The sequence below is a fragment of the Pogoniulus pusillus genome, chromosome 1 (genome assembly GCF_015220805.1).
Source record: "Pogoniulus pusillus isolate bPogPus1 chromosome 1, bPogPus1.pri, whole genome shotgun sequence".
Lineage (NCBI taxonomy): Eukaryota > Metazoa > Chordata > Aves > Piciformes > Lybiidae > Pogoniulus > Pogoniulus pusillus.
Genome location: NC_087264.1, coordinates 5,774,754 through 5,786,248, shown reverse-complemented (window position 1 = coordinate 5,786,248; position 11,495 = coordinate 5,774,754). Strand labels below are relative to the sequence as shown.

The window sequence follows — 11,495 nt, the reverse complement described above, 5'->3', positions numbered from 1 at the left end:
AGACCATGCCTGAAGAACACCTGTGTCAGATTAGGATCTCCAGAGTTAAACTATTTAAACCACATTTTGTCAGCTCTCACCTAGAAACAACGCGTCACCTCTTCTCTGTCACAAAACACCAAAGTTCCATTCTGCCAATTGTTTCAGGCTAATAAAGCAGGTTTACAGGAAGTATTCTGATGCAGATCATCCTTACATAGGAAGAGCTGCCCTCTGCTGAGATTTTGTTGGCAAAAGCCTCACTCTGTAGCGTTACAAAGCACCTTCTTCTCATTATTTCAGTTAGAAACAAGATCATTTGGATGCTGTGTTCTATTAGTCTGAGTGGTGATAATCCCCAAAGAAGTATAAAGGAATATAACACTTGTGAAACACAAGTCAGCTCCATAATGTACCAACTACTCATTCAGCATGAGACTAAAGTATTTGAGTTATTAATGCTTTGGTTATGTTCATTCTGCCTTCAGAAGATCATTAAGCTACAACGCAGGATACTTAGACATAATCCTGTAGCATGACTCTGCCTCTCATTTAATACAGGCAACATAATCACCAAAATGCTATGCCACATGGAAAATAAAAACCTAAATACAAAAAAAAAAAAAACCCAGATAGCTTCCAGATTTCCAGAGAAACTTTGCTGGAAAATGTTAGTTAGAACATGCATTTTGTTTTCTGCTTAGCCAGACCCCAGCTCTCCAAGCTTTACATCAACGTCCACTTAAACAACCACTTAGGTCCTTACACCTCAGATCTAACAATACATTTTCACAATTGCTCTTCCTTTTGTGAAGAAATAAACATCAATGTCTGAAGGCCAGTCTGGATGTATTTTAGAAGCTAAGCACATGGTAAAGGAGCATTAAGTGCAGAGAGGCCCATGAGCTTGTCCATCTCAAAGAGAACCTGCACATTTACAAGCCATCATTACCTTTGCCAAGGACTTCAAAGTGACTTTTGAGGCTTTCACCAGTCGTTGCTTTTCCATTGTTCATTAGTTAGAAGGAGATCTCCGAGTCAGCTAAGAAAGAAAGAAAATGTGAGCTGCAGCTCTCTCCAAATCTGATTGTTGAACATTTTCAGCTGATTGCATTACACCCTGGCCTAAGCTGTCTAATTGCTTTGACTCAATTGAACAGTAATTGGATTGTTCCCTATAGCTGTGGATCGCTGCCACAGCATTGTGCTATCAACAATAGGGTAAAAGCCTATTAAATTCATGGTCTTGTTGTGGAGAACAGTGTCTTTAAAACAGATATCTCTTTCTATGGTGAATATTAACTCCATTTTTCTTCTTATTTAAATCATTGTAAGAGTATTACAAATATTTGGTAAGCTGCAGCAAAGCCAAAGAGTAAAAATTGGGCAGTCGTTTCCTTCCAGACAGCAATTTTAGAAGACATTTTTCTAAGGCTTGTCTACTGAAGAGTTTCAAAAACATATTTTAGATCCTTCATCTGGGAATTTCTATCTAAGGAATTGCACTGCAAAACAATTCCAGTTTGTTCTTTTTAAACAAAAGTCAGAACTACAAATGATAGACCAAACTGCCACACCTTTAACTCCAGCTGTCTGCTATTTAGTCATTTAAACTTCCAGGCCAGTTAAACCCTTGCACTCCTCCTGCTGCAGGTCTGGGGTGGAGTTGAACGAGCAAACAATGAAGGGTTTGGCCTCATTAAAGCCTTAAGGGCTAGGGGCTGAGCATCATTTGTCAGGTGTCTTGTGCTGCCCCTCAATGTGTCTGCATGCTCACATGAGGCATGAAGTTTTGAATTAATTGGCCAGAACAATGATGCTAGTGCCTACTGTGTCCAGTTCCGGGCTCCTCGATTCAAGAGAGATGTTGAGATACTGGAACGTGTCCAGAGAAGGGCAGCAAAGCTCTTGAGGGACCTGGAGCACAGCCCTGTGAGGAGAGGCTGAGGGAGCTGGGGGTGTGCAGCCTGCAGAAGAGGAGGCTCAGAGGTGACCTCATTGCTGCCTACAGCTACCTGAAGGGAGGCTGTAGCCAGGTGGGGTTGGTCTCTTCTGCCAGGCAACCAGCAACAGAACAAGGGGACAGAGTCTCAGTTTGTGCCAGGGAGGTTTAGGCTGGATGTTAGGAGGATGTTGTTTGCAGAAAGAGTGATTGGCATTAGAATGGGCTACCCAGGGAGGTGCTGGAGTCTCCATCCCTGGAGGTGTTCCAAAAAAGTCTGGCTGAGGCACTTAGTGCTGTGGTCTATTTGATCGCCTAGTGCTGGGTGCTAGGTTGGACTGGATGATCTTGGAGGTCTCTTCCAACCTGGTTGATTCTATTCTAAGATGAAAATTGCTATTGGAAAGCTGTCTACAATGGAGGAGAAATTAGCTTTCTCAAAGACAGTAACTGTTGATCCTGGTCTGTTGACCTTGCAGTTGCAGAGCTCAGTTGTTGTGCTTCTGAAAGTTGCCCTTGTCAGGGTGTGATGAGCTGGCATGCTCTCTGCACACATCACTGAGTGCGCAACCCATTGAAAAGATGAGCTGTGGCTCAAATAAAAGAGTTGTAAGTCCAGGTGACATTTCACAGCCCACATTCTGTTGACAATGCAAAGGAGAAATCACTCATGGACTTTCCAACCTTACCCATAGGCTGCTTCTCCTTAGAGAGATGTAGAAATACTCAAAAGCAGGGCTGCAGCATATAGAATCATAGGATCAGCCAGGTTGGAAGAGACCTCCAACATCATCCAGTCCAACCTAGCACCCAGCCCTGTCCAATCAGCTAGACCATGGCACTAAGTGCCTCATCCATTTTTTTCCTGAACACCTCCAGGGATGGCAACGTTAAGCTACAGCTGAGAAAGGACATATTAATTCTGGCAAAGTTCTCCAATCCAGATAATTTGAATTAGAAAGAGTTATAGATCAACCTGTAAGACTGCAGGTGGCCTTCCATAGCTTTTGTTATAATGTTCTTTGTAAGTTAACCTCAAAAAAGATCTAATGTTTTATGATTTCCAGGAACCATGTCAAGGAAAATGCGTTTGGGTTCATTTCATGGTTGAGAAGAGTTTTTCTCTCTCTAATAAATGAGAACTTCAAATCTTCCTTTGCCACCTGAGATGAAACACTACCTTCTCTTTGAACTTATCTTGCCTTCTGTTAGCTTGCTGTGGCAGCATTTAGCACAGAAGATGGGAAACATATGTTCACCCTTGCTGCACAGGACAGTAACCCAAAGCACAGAGTAAAGGCTTTGTTCCCAGGTCACTTCTGCTGAGTAGCTTTGCATTTCCCAGTGCCAGTAAGGCACAATCTGAGCAGACAGTTGTGGAGCTGGCAGTGAACTATAAGATGAGCTTTTGGCATAGCTTCTTTAAACCATGCACCTGCTCCAAGAGTAGGGACTGAAGGTTTCTAAAACCTTTGCATGAGGTGGTTAATGAGATGATTATTCATACACAGAACTTAATCCCAAGCCCATTGAGACCTGTGGGGGGTTTACAGACTAATAACTTGCAAGTTGCTACCCAGAGGCTCCCCAAAGATTAATTATGTGCCAGACCCGCTCAGATTATAGGCCTGATTTACAACACTGTTTGGTATTAAGATTGCCTAACTTTTGCTATTACTCAGCTTAACATTAAATGTTTTTGCTGAAGTGCTCATATAGCTGCTTCAGGGAACATTTCTGGACAGCATTTAAAACCAAACAAGTTTGTGACTTCCAAAAGAAAAACAAACCAACCAACCAAAACAAAACAGAAAGGTATTGGCTTGGTCCTTGCATCAGAAATTAATAATCACTGTGACTTATGACTATTAATTTCTGTATGAATATTAATTTTTATTATTAATATTTTTTTTAAATGGGGACATTTTCCTGAAGTTCTTTGGATTTTTGGTCGACAGGAAGCAATTGCACAGAATTAAACAGTTTAAACAATCAGAACTTGGGAAATAGGAATGTGAGAACAGGAAGCATTTTAACTACACCTATGGAGTCTTGGCACTCACTCCAGCAAATGTACTCACAATGCCTTTGGTCCCTGAGTAAGCCTTCTGTATCAAAGATGCTTTCAAAGTCATGATGATGATCCCAGGGTGAAATACAAAATATTTCAGGCAGAGGGGAGAAGATTCTGCTAAGCCACTGGTGTTAGCTGCAACACATGGCTGCTTTTAATGAGCCACAGACAAGGAGAGGCAGGAAGGCTCCATGCATACAAAGAAAGGCTCCATATGATCTCCATCAGGCACTACTACTGCTCCTTCTGCTGGGGACCTCTGGTGCACAAGAGGATGAAGAGGAGACATATAGTCTGCGAGATTTGGCCAACATACTTAGATCTCAGTACTCTGATGAGAGGAGTGTTGTGAGATTGGCTGCCAAGAAAGAGGATGGTTCTGAGGAGTTTAAGAGTGCTCTTAGGAAAATTATGTTTCTAGGCCAGGGAACAACCAGAACAACAAGAGGAAGGTAGGTAGGCATGGCATGGTTTCTAAATCATCCCCCTTTATATACTTCAGTTTGAAAATCAAACTGGCCAAAAGGCACTAGCACCATTGTTCTGGCCAAGAATTCAAAGCTTCATGCCTCCTTTGACCCCACAAGCATGTTGAGGGCAGCACAAGACACCTGACACATGGTGCTAAGCCCCCTAGCCCTCAAGGCTTTGCTGGGGCCAAGCCCTTATTGTTTGCTCATCTGACTCACTCAGCAGGACAGGAGGAGAAGTGTCAGGGTTAAACCAGCCTGGCAGGATTTATGCCCTACCAGGACAATTCCTGGTGCCAAACCTGCAAGATCAGATAGGATTTTAAAGATCTTATTTGAAAACCTCTAGCACACCCATGCTGTGGGATGCCAACAAGTAGGAGGGGACTAATATTCACCAACACCTACCAGTCTGTCATTCTGTAACAGCCTCTTCTTTCCCTCGCCATGTGAAGATCCACATTTGTTATTTTTGGTATTTCAGCTTCTAAAATAGCCAAATATTCTGGTTTCAGCTTCCACAGAACATTAGATTTCCCCTGCTATTTCAACTGGCCATCAATGTGTGGGCAGTTCCAGGTCTGGATGGGATTGATGCTCCTCTCATTAATTACATGTCCTCCTGGGCCTTGACATGCTGAAGAAAGGAGAAGCACATCACCCACTTTCAGATGCAGAAGTGACAAGAAGTGGAAGAGGAAAAAAAAGTGGCATTAATGTGTAAGGGACAAGTTACAGACAGGGATATAAACTGATTAGGAAAAAGGAAGACTGAAACCAGAAGGCAGAGAAGATGATGAATAAATGAATGAAGGGGAGAAAAAGTAGAAGACCAGGTGGGGATGTGAGGGAAATTATACTTAGAATCATAGAATCAGTCAGGTTGGAGGAGACCTCCAAGGTCATCCAGTCCAACCTAGCACACAGCCCTAGCCAATCAACTAGACCATGGCACTAAGTGCCTCAGCCAGTCTCTTTTTTAACACCTCCATGGACAGCAACTCCACCACCTCCCTGGGCAGCCCATTCCAATGCCAATCACTCTCTCTGTGAAGAGCTTCCTCCTAACGTCCAGCCTAGACCTCCTCTGACACAACTTGAGACTGTGTCCCCTTGTTCTGTTGCTGGTTGCATGGCAGAAGAGACCAACCCCTACATGGCTACAGCCTCCCTTCAAGCAAAAATACATAAATCTTAGTATCTCCCACTATTTCACTATTTTATATGAATGCACAAAAGAGTTACTGTCCATATTGACATTGTATCCCATACTTCCAATCTCTTTAATCAGAAAAAGTCTTATTCTGTGGGTTGCTGTCCTCATCCACCTGGAGAACAGTAAGGATCTTCAACAGAAGCCAGAAAAGCAGACAGTTCACATTTGGATCCACAACCCACACCAGCATTATCTTTCTGCCTGCATAGCATAGCAGAAAAAGGATTAGAGGTGCCTGTGCAGGCCAAGGTAACCCTTCAAGCCAATGCCATATGGTGTCACACAGATGTGGAAAGAATGAATATGCCATGCATTTAGTACCATGGTCTAGATGACTGGATAGGGCTTGGTGCTAGGTTGGACTGGATGATCTTGGAGGTTTCTGCCAGCCTGGTTGATTCCATGATTCTATTTAGCCTGGAGAAGAGGAGGCTCAGGGGAGACTGTATTGCTGTCTACAACTACCTGAGGGAAGGTTGTAGACAGGAGGAGGTTGCTCTCTTCTCTCAGGTGGCCAGCACCAGAACAAGAGGACACAGCCTCAAGCTACGCCAGGGGAAATTAAGACTTGAGGTGAGGAGACAGTTCTTCACTGAGAGAGTCATTGGACACTGGAATGGGCTGCCCGGGGAGGTGGTGGAGTTGCCATCCCTGGGGCTGTTCAAGGCAAGATTGGACGTGGCACTTGGTGCCATGGTGTAGTCTTGAGCTCTGTGGTAAAGGGTTGGACTTGATGATCTGTGAGGTCTCTTCCAACCTTGGTGATACTGTGACACTGTGAATGTGGGAAAATGTCCAGGAGCAGCGAGCTTAATCTAAACAAATTATCTTTTGGGTGCAGAAAAGCCTGTTAGAAACTTTTTGAGGGAGTTTAACTTCCTGGATAGCCTTAATTGGATCAATGCACCAGGAGAAGGATCAAGGCATTTACTAGTTTGGAACACATATTTGAACATGTCAGAACAGGGCCATGGCCCAGTGGTTTCATTTTCAGTGTGTGCTTGGCTTAGATCCACAAATTTGGGCATAAAAGGCTTGCATAGGGAGAACAGTCCAAGCTTTTGCAGCAATTCATTAGGCTGAAACTTGTAGGCAAGTGTTGCCATGAGAAGGCAAGGGTAAGATAGCATCTCCAGAATAGAGTCTGTTTCAATGATAACATGGATTACTGACTGTGTTGCAGCCATTTATCACTTAGAAGTTATGAGTATGCAGTAGGGAGCAGCCTGCAAAGCCAGATGTATATCACAGTATCACAGCATGTCAGGGATTTCCCTAATAAGAGGATTTCTCATCAAAACAGCAAAAAGGAACAAAGGTGAAGATCTTCTCTCAAGCAGGAAAAATGTAAACGTGACAAAGAGGAAGTGAGCATGCATAAGTATAAAAACATGCCTTCATCAAGGCTGCTCTTTCCAGTCTCTGAGAGATCTGATTTAGCCTGGAGAAGAGGAGGCTCAGGGGTGGCCTTGTTGCTGTCTACAACTACCTGAGGGATGGTTGTAGCCAGGAGGAGGTTGCTCTCTTCTCTCAGGTGGCCAGCACCAGAACGAGAGGACACAGCCTCAGGCTGCACCAGGGGAAATTTAGGCTGGAGGTGAGGAGAAAGTTCTTCCCTGAGAGAGTCATTGGACACTGGAATGGGCTGCCCGGGGAGGTGGTGGAGTTGCTGTCCCTGGAGCTGTTCAAGGCAGGATTGGACGTGGCACTTGGTGCCATGGTGTAGCCTTGAGCTCTGTGGTAAAGGGTTGGATTTGATGATCTGTGAGGTCTCTTCCAACCCTGATGATACTGTGATACTGTGATTTCATCAGGCCTCTGCTTGCACTCTTCAACTCTTAGAGGACCTATAGACCATTTAGTCTGTGAACAGGATTCCTTCAACTGTATGGAATGGTCATGTTGAGTCTGCATCCTGTCACCAGCCCCAGAATGCACAACTCTATCCTGGGATACCCCAAATTGCTCTCTTCTCCCTCTCACTCAGTAGGAGAAGAAAGGTGCAAAACCTGCTACTCCCCACCCCTGCGGGCTTGAAGGGAGGCAGCAAAAGGATGCCAATTTCTGCACGTGGGCTGACCTGTGTAGATTATGCACTGAAATCAGGCTGGTGGTTGGCTGTGGTTTTGTGCCCAGTATAAATGGTAAATGGACACTTTGTCTAGAGAAAGGGATAGAGCAAGAGAGTTCCCACCTTGAAAGAGCTTCTGCCTCAACAGAGTGCCCAGCCAGATAGACTCCTGCTCTGACTGGACCATCTCCACTTTTTGATGGCTTTTGGATGGTTCTCCCCAGACACAAAGTACTGGAATAGAATACGCTAGAAGTGTGGTTATTCCTGCAGTCCACAGCAGGATAGTGCAGGAAAATGCAAGTGCCTTAAATTCCTTTGATCTTCAGCCTAAATTGGTCACACACTTGTTTGATCAGGAGTGACTGGCTTCCAGAAATAAGCTGCAGCATCACTCGAGTATTGAACAGTTTCTGACATTGCTTTTTGGCATCTGCCAAGGGCAGCTCACAGGGCAGGACTGGGAAGACTGTCCTCATCCAGCAACACGATTCTGAATGAGCATTAAGTCAGCAAACTAGAAGTTGGATTTGGGAAAACCTGGATCTACTGCATTGTTTTTCTGATAACCTCTCTGACTTCAAAGCTCACATCTCTCTTGTCAGGTGGGGGACAGTTTCTAACTTTAGTTGACCCAAATTACTTCCAGCCTTCTTGTGCAGCATACAGAAACAATGAATCTTTGTGTTGTGCCTTTGATCACTGCATCTCTGAAATTAACTGCCCTGCACATCCTTGCAAAGGAAGCTTTACAGGCAAAGGAATCTAGATGAAGTCCATTGGTGGTTCAGCTGTCCCTAACACCATTATTCTTTAATTTGGGGTGGTGGTGGCAGGTATCTCAGCACAAAACAGGCTTTAGATGTGAGGTCATGAGCTTTTGTACACTCCTATCACATCTAGAGCAGTTGCTCACCTAAAAGGAATAGTAATGCTCTGTTCTTCCATATGGTGGTCCTGTAGGTAACAGGAACAAGCTTTCACAGGATCACAGAATATTAAGGGTTAGAAGAGACCTCTAGATATGGTGGGGGGGAGGGGGGGGGTTGGACTCGATGAGCTCTTTACATCCCTTTCAATCCCAAACATCCTGTGAGCCTGATATCACCTAGTCCGAGCCCCCTTGCCAAAGTAGGATCACTTGGGGCAGGCCTCACAGGAATACATCCAGGTAGGTTTTGAAAGTGTCCAGAGAACACTCCACAACATCTCTGGGCAGCCTGTTCCTGTGTTACATCACCCTCCCTTTAAAGGAGTGGAACCTGCAGAAGCTCCTGTGCTCCAGCTCATAGCTGTTGCACCTTGCTCTATTGCAAGGCACCACTGACTGTCATCTTCATCTTGACACCCACCCCTTAGGTATTTGTAGATGACAATAAGATGCCCTCTCAGTCCTGTCTTCTCAAGATCAACCAGCCCCAGTTCTCTCAGTCTTTCTTCATAGGAGAGATGTTCAAGTCCCCCAGCCACCCTCACAGCATCTCTGTTGGACTTTCTCCAGTAGATCCCTGCCTCTCTTGAACCAGGGAGGCCAAAACTCAGTATTCTAGATGCAGTCTCATGAGAGCAGAGGGAAAGAAGAACCTGAAGTACTAGTTAAGGACCTGATAACACCAAGCTGTGTGGTGCAGCAGACAGGCTGGAGGGAGGGGATCCATCCAGAGGGACGTAGACAGGCTGGAGAGGTTGGTACAAGCCAAACTCATGAGGTTCAACAAGAGCAAGTGCAAGGTCCTGCATTTGGGTCGAGGCAATGCCAAGCACAAATCCAGGCTGGGCAGTGACTGAGCCCTGAGGAGAGGGACTTGGGGGTGCTGGTGGATGAGAAGCTCAACAGGAGCCAGCAGTGTGCACTTGCAGCCCTGAAAGCCAACCAGATCCTGGGCTTTATCAGGAGAAGTGTGGCCAGCAGGGTGAGGGAGGTGATTCTCCCCTCTACTGCGCTCTGCTGAGACCCCACCTGGAGTACTGCATCCAGTTCTGGAGCAACTATTACAAGAGGGATGTGGAGATGCTGGAGTGTGTCCAGAGAAGTGCCACAAGGATGCTCAGAGGGCTGCAGCAGCTCTGCTGTGAGGACAGACTGAAAGAGTTGGGGCTGTGCAGTCTGCAGAAGAGGAAGCTCCCAGGTGACCTTCTTGTGGCCTTCCAGCATCTGAATGAGGCCTACAAAAAAGCTGGGGAGGGACTTTTTAGGCTGTCAGAGTGTGACAGGACTGGGGGGAATGGAGCAAAGCTGGAGGTGGGGAGATGCAGCCTGGCCGTGAGGAGGCAGTTGTTGGGCATGAGAGTGGTGAGAGGCTGGAATGGGCTGCCCAGGGAGGAGGTTCTTTTAAGATAGCAACAGAAACTAAACTCTCAAATGAAACTGGAGAAAAACTACAGAATTACATTTAGAGAGAAATGCAGAGACATAGACACCACAAAGCAAATACCACATCCCTGGCAAACCCCCTGGAATTTTCCCCCCATCCCAAAAATCTCCATCTAATACTCCCAAGTGCTCCAATCCTCCCACCCCCCCCCCCCAAGCCTCTGCCAGCCAAAGAGGCCTAAACAAGGCCCCGGAGGCCTACTGCTTCCATCTGCTTCCTGATAAAGCACCTCCCCACACACACACAGGGCAGGAGGAGGGGGAAAGGAGAGCAACCTGACCTTGTTGTGAGTTCATAGAGAGATGGCAGAATTATGGGATTCAATAATTACCTTCCAGTCCCCAGAAGATCTTTTCACCCTACAGTCTCATCCTGGGACACTCAGGGAGGTGGCTGAGGCCCCATGGCTGGAGCTGTAGGACAAGGGAGGTTATTCTGCCCCTGTACTCAGCACTGCTCAGGCCACACCTTGAGTGCTGTGTCCAGTTCTGGGCTCCTCAATTCAAGAGAGATGTTGAGGTGCTGGAAGGTGTCCAGAGAAGGGCAATGAAGCTGGTGAGGGGCCTGGAGCACAGCCCTGTGAGGAGAGGCTGAGGGAGCTGGGGGTGTGCAGCCTGCAGAAGAGGAGGCTCAGGGGTGACCTCACTGCTGTCTACAACTACCTGAAGGGAGGCTGTAGCCAGGTGGGGATTGGTCTCTTCTGCCAGGCAAGCAGCAAGAGAACAAGGGGACACAGCCTCAGGTTTTGCTGGGGGAAGTCTAGGCTGGATGTTAGGAGGAAGTTCCTGGCAGAGAGAGTGATTGGCACTGGAATGGGCTGCCCAGGGAGGTGGTGGAGGCACCATTCCTGGAGGTGTTGAAGCAAAGCCTGGCTGAGGCATTTAGTGCCATGGTCTGGTTGACTGGATAGGGCTGGGTGCTAGGTCGGACTGGATGATCTTGGAGATCTCTTCCAACCTGCTTGATTCTATGATTCTGTTTAAGGCCAGGCTGGCTGAGGCTGTGGGTAGCCTGCTCTAGGTTAGGGTGTCCCTGCCCATGGCAGGGGGGTTGGAACTGGCTGATCCTTGTGGTCCCTTCCAACCCTGACTTATTCTATGACTCTAAAAAACATGAGGCCAAGACATAGCCTACCTCACCCCTGTCTGACCCTTAACTTCATCAAGGATGGCAGAGTGGGCCATTCTCTCTCATCCTTTATATCCTAAAGTCTTTCTCATCCCTCCTTGTCTCATGCTCCCCTTGTCTCATCCCCCCTTGTCAAACACACACACTCCGCAAACACCAAATTAACATAAAGTTAAATAGGAAAAAGATGCTTAAAATTAGAGAATTAATGTCAGGATTTTAATAGCTCCTGTTTTTTCC

The 11,495-nt window shown here is 46.2% G+C and overlaps 1 long non-coding RNA gene across 1 annotated transcript in view; it reads right to left on the bottom strand.

Annotated features, from left to right (window-relative positions):
- Positions 1–341: 341 nt before the first annotated feature.
- Positions 342–11,495, bottom strand: part of LOC135180404 (uncharacterized) — a 30,986-nt gene continuing 19,832 nt past the window's right edge. The window contains exons 2-3 of the long non-coding RNA XR_010304419.1: positions 4,874–5,102; positions 342–1,021 (exon numbers count right to left, since the gene is read on the bottom strand). This is a non-coding gene — a long non-coding RNA (uncharacterized LOC135180404). The remainder of the gene's footprint in view (positions 1,022–4,873; positions 5,103–11,495) is intronic.